The following is a 5,592-nucleotide window of genomic DNA, read 5'->3' as shown; positions in this document are numbered from 1 at the left end:
AGTTAGTGTTCTTAAGATGGATCTTCAAATTTCAGCAATTTCTTTTAAAGAGTATGTACTTTGCTTTGAATTCTGAATTCATGGGCACCCTTCTTACTCTTGGAATTAGCAAGCATCCTGTTGCCAACTATTGTCCATCTCCCACATGGGACTACCCTTGAAGACTATTGGAAGCTACACTTGGTCCAGAATGCAGTGGTGCCAACTTTCAGCTTTGGAAGCCATATTAAGCCGGAAGCTTCCATGATGCCACCTTCTCATGTGTGGGAAAGTAGGAGGGGGAATTTAGTAGAGGGATTGTCTTTAGACATAATAGCATTCTTCCAGTCCAGTCAAGGTCAGGCCAGTGATGGGTTCCTCCTGGTTCGGTCCGGTTCGGCTGAGCCGGTAGGGGTGATGATATGACGTCACCGAACCGGTTCTACCCCCCGCCCTCCCCCCACCCACGGTATTCTTACCTTTTATTTGGCCCCACCCCCAATCTATTGCTGCCTCCTGAGTCCCAGCTGATGACTAGAGGGAAAAAAACTGTTTAAACTCTTGCCGCGGGGCTTCAAAGGGCCGTCCTACAGCTGATCAGTGTTAAAAGCAAACAAATGAGTCGGGTCGTAAGTGCGAGGACCTTCCAGAAATGACTCTGACCAGCTAGCCACACCCACCTAGTCACATGACCTCCAAGCCACACCCACAAAATAAACCACGCCCACAGAACCGGTAGTAAAAAAATTTAGAACCCACCCCTGGGTCAGGCCAATCCTGCATCTGGAGAACGAGTGGTCGGAGTGCTGTCTCGAGATGGGATGGATGGTGATTGGAGCATGTGATCGACTGAGGAATGAGGGGATGGTTTTGATTTACTGAGGGAAACCCCGGACCTCTCAGATTCGGGTTTCCCCAGATGTGCCAGTTTACCTATTCTAGTAAATAGAACTTTGAAAAATGCTTGCTTCAGAGTTTTTACTTGGAGTTGGGTTTTTTTCTGGAACGCTGACACCAATACTTTTGGAGACCCCTTAGGTGGCAAATGTAACACCTCTGTCAAGGAGAGATTCAACCTAGAAATAAGGAGACATTTTCTGACAGTGAGAACAATCAACCAATGGAACAGCTTTCCTTCAGAGGTTGTGGGAGCTTCATCACTGGAGGCTTTCAAGAAGAGACTGGACTGCCATCTTTCAGAAATGGTGTAGGGTCTCATGCTTGGGCAGGGGGTTAGACAAGATGACCTACAAAGTCCCTTCCAACTCTGTTAAATTGTCAGTACAAGAGCTGCATTGGCTGCCAACCTGCTTTGCAATTCATCTTTTTTTTTTTCCTGCTAAGTTTCGGTGGTTTAGGGACTGTAATTTACCAGCCCAAGAATTGCAGGATCAGCTGATTGGTAGGAAAACGTTCATGAGATTCTATCATTAATGGAAAGCAATCGCATAACCTGATTTATGCTATCCACTCGATTAATGGCATAACTGAGAATACATAACCAGTTTCCCAGTTGCAATGGCAGTAAGAAACCAACAATTTTCAAGTGATGACTGGGAAGCTGGAGGAAGATCCATCATTTCTGATCTCCGTGCTTTCCGCCGTGCCCTCAAGACCCTGATGTTCCAACAGGCGGGGCTAAACATATGAACATGTGAATGATTTTTTTAAATGTTATCTAATTCTGGGTTTTATTTAATTGACCAAACTAAGTAATAATTTTAATTAGCAATTTTATGATGTTTGTGTGTCTATATTTTTCTTGACTGTACACCGCCTTGAGTCCTATGGGAGAAAGGCGGTATAGAAATAAAATAAATAAATAAATAAATAAATAAATAAATAAATAAATAAATAAATTTCCCAGTGCTGCTTCTCAAAAATGGTGGAGAGCTGACAAGAAAGAGACTAAAGTCTATGCCAAGATGATTTTTGCATATATGAAGGTGAACAAAAATACACTTATAAGCAGGAGACCAATCTCTGCAGTGTCCAACTTCCAATCCAGCAAGCCACGTGGCCTTCAGAGGAAAATGTTCTCCATCCATGCGGTAAATGCAAGCGTTGCCAGGTAGCTGCCATTGAGAGGAGCAAGTATAGCATAGCAACTAAGGTGTTGAGTTTGGATTGGGGTGATCCAACTCTCCTCTGATCCTCAACCATGGATCACTATTAGCTGGTTGCTCTCTTACTCCAGTCTCTCTCAAATGGTAATTATGGCAGAGATATAAAATGAGAAAGACCAGCCTCCTCCTGTGCCCTGACTTAAGAGAAAAGGAAAAATAAATGAACCATCTCAGATCAATGGATTGGTCCACCCCATCCAATGTGGCAGAAGGGGGGGGCATGGTGTGCACCTCCATCAATGAAGGAATTTTGGCTGATGCTGTCTAGAAGAGCCTTTTCTGCCCCGGCTCCTGCCCTTTGGGTTATTATCCCACCAGAAGCAAGATCTGTACCCTCCTTTTTGGCCTTCCAAAAGGGCCAGAAAACTTGGCTCTGCCAGCTGGCTTGAAGCCCCAACTGGAGTTCACCATTCTGGAGGTGGCTTCTTGGTTGGGAAAGGCCTCCATCTTTCCTCCTGTACTTAGTGTTCCCCTCCTCTCCATCTGTTAACCATATAATAATAATAATAATAATAATAATAATAATAATAATAATAATAATAATAATAATAATAATAATAATAATAATAATAATAATAATTTTATTTCTATACCGCCCTTCTCCCGAAGGACTCAGGGCGGTGTACAGCCTATTTAAAAACACAAGACAAACATCAATTTAAAATTTAAACTTATTAAATAAATTTGGCTCCATTTAAAACCCCAGAAATTTAAAATACCCCAATTTAAATTTATCATGTTGATAGCCCGGCCTGGCGGAACAACAGGGTCTTAAGGGCACAGTGAAATACCCGGAGGTCGGGGATCTTACGCACTTCCAGGGGCAGTTCATTCCACAGGGCTGGGGCTCCCACAGAGAAGGCCCTCCCCCTGAGTGTCGCCAGCCGGCATAACTTGGCCGATGGCACCCTGAGGAGACCCTCTCTGTGGGAGCGAACTGGCCGGTGGGAGGCTACTGGTGGCAGAAGTCGGTCTCGAAGGTACCCGGGTCCTATGCCCTGGAGCGCTTTAAAGGTGGTGACCAACACCTTGAATCGCACCTGGAAGACCACTGGGAGCCAGTGCAGCTCGCGCAGGAGAGATGTCATGCGGGCACAACGAGTTGCGCCCATAACCACCCACGCGGCCGCATTCTGGACCAGTTGGAGCCTCCGAGTGCTCTTCAAGGGGAGCCCCATGTAGAGAGCATTACAATAGTCCAGCCGGGAGGTGACAAGGGCGTGAGTGACTGTGCGCAAGGCGTCCCGGTCCAGAAAGGGCTGCAACTGGAGAACCAGGCGAACCTGATAAAAGGCCCCCCTGGCCACGGCCATCATATGCTCTTCTAAAGACAGCTGTGCATCCAGGAGGACACCCAGATTGCGAGCCCTCTCTGTGGGGGGCAAAGATTCACCCCCAATAGTCAGCGATGGCACCTGCTGACTATATTGGGACACCGGAAGCCACAGCCACTCAGTCTTGGAGGGGTTGAGTCTGAGCCTGTTCCTCCCCATCCAGACCCGCATGGCCTCCAGGCAGCGAGACATCACATTAAGGGCATCGTTGGGGTGGTCTGGGGTGGAGATGTACAGCTGAGTATCATCAGCGTACAGATGACACTTCACCCCAAAACCACGGATGATCTCACTCAGCGGCTTCACATAAATGTTGAACAGAAGGGGCGTGAGGACCGACCCTTGCGGCACTCCCCATGCGAGGTGCCTCGAGGTCGACCTCTGCCCCCCTGCCAACACAAACTGCGAGCGGTCGGAGAGGAAGGAGGAGAACCACCGCAAAACGGTGCCCCCTATTCCTAACCCCTTATCTGGCACATCATTGGTACAAAGTCTGTCAAAGAAAAATTGGCACCAGAAACTGCAAAGCTAACTCTCTTTACATTGCCAAAATCCACATATCTGTAGGGCTGCATTTATCTGTATTGCTCACAAAATCTTCTTGCCAAATATGAGGGAAGAATTATCAAGCATTGTTTACTGGCGTACAGATAGCAAATAAATAGCATGTTATTGTGTTTAAGGATGCAGTTGAAAGTCATGAACAATAGATGTCAGGGTTGTTCCACATATAAAGATTTGTTTTTTTAAAAAAAATACAATCCATTTTTTAAAAATCTAAAACTTTATAACTGATGCCTCTGAGTTTTTAGGTACTGTAGAAACATGGCCTAAACAAATAGCTTATTTAAAACATAAAAAAATGTAGGAATCTGCAATTCAGAAACTGAATTGGTTAAAGATTGTATGATTAAACGGGCACAGAATTTTGCAGAACCAGTAATGTTGGAAACATGGGAGAAAATATGGGTTCAGAATGTTAAATTTACACAATCGCAGAATTTGAGGGAAAATTTCTACAAAATGTTTTACAGATGGCATTTAGATCCCAAGAAATTATCCTGTATGTATCCTAATGTTCAGCCAAAATGTTGGAGATGTGATTGTTTAGATGCTACATATTATCATGTTTGGTGGAATTGCAAGAAAGTTAAGGCTTTTTGGATAAAAATATGGTGGGTTATGCAGAATGTGTTGAAGAAAAAAATTCAATTTTCTCCACAATTGTTTCTATTGGGTATAGTAAAGGGTTTTACATTGGATGAAACTAAGTTGATATTGTACATGATAACAGCAGCGAGATTATTGATAGCTAAATATTGGAAAAATGAAGCACTACCCACTATTGAAGAATGGACTTTGAAGATGGCCAGTTTTGCAGAGATGGCAAAGATTTCAGCATATTTAAAAGACCGATCTCAAGAGACTTATGTATGGGGATGGAAAAAATGGATAGATTATGTGCAGAATAAATATCAAGTTAGGAAGTATCAAATAGCTTTTCACTGAGAGTACTATATAAAAATAGAAATGTATGAATTGTGAAGAGAAAAAATTATAAGGGGGTTTGAGGGGTTCAAGTTTTATAAAAAGGGGATTTTGATGGGATTATATTCTGTGGAAGTCAGGGGGGAGGGTTGGGGGGGTTGGGGGGGTTAGGGTGGGGAGTGAGGGGTGGGTTGGGGGGAAAAGTGGGGTAAAAATGTAATTGTAAAACTTTTGCAATAAAAAAAATGTAGGAATCTGCAATTAGGGAATTTGCACCTTTTTGAATTCAGACAATCTTTATTAGTAATAGTGTCAGCACATCAAATTTTAATAGAATCACAGGACTGGAAGGGACCTTGGAGATCTTCTAGTCCATAAGTATCAGACTTGATCATGTCACATGACATCATGTGATGTATCGTGATGTTTTTGCCTTTGCGGAGCCGGGTTGGCGTGGCCTGGGCATGACACATCCAGCCTGTGGGCCCCAGTTTGACACCCCTGTTCTAGTCCAATTCTTTGGCCAAGCAAGAGACTTTGTAGCATCCTGGACAAATGAATGTCCAGTCTTTTCTTGAAAACCTCCAGAGATGGAGCACCCACAGCTTCTGAAGTCAAGCCATCCCACTGATTAATTGTTCTCACTGTCACAAAATTTCTCCTTA

The sequence above is a fragment of the Pantherophis guttatus genome, chromosome 9 (genome assembly GCF_059756535.1).
Source record: "Pantherophis guttatus breed Tessera chromosome 9, ASM5975653v1, whole genome shotgun sequence".
In the NCBI taxonomy this organism is placed as follows: Eukaryota; Metazoa; Chordata; class Lepidosauria; order Squamata; family Colubridae; genus Pantherophis; species Pantherophis guttatus.
Note: the sequence above shows the minus strand (reverse complement) of the source record.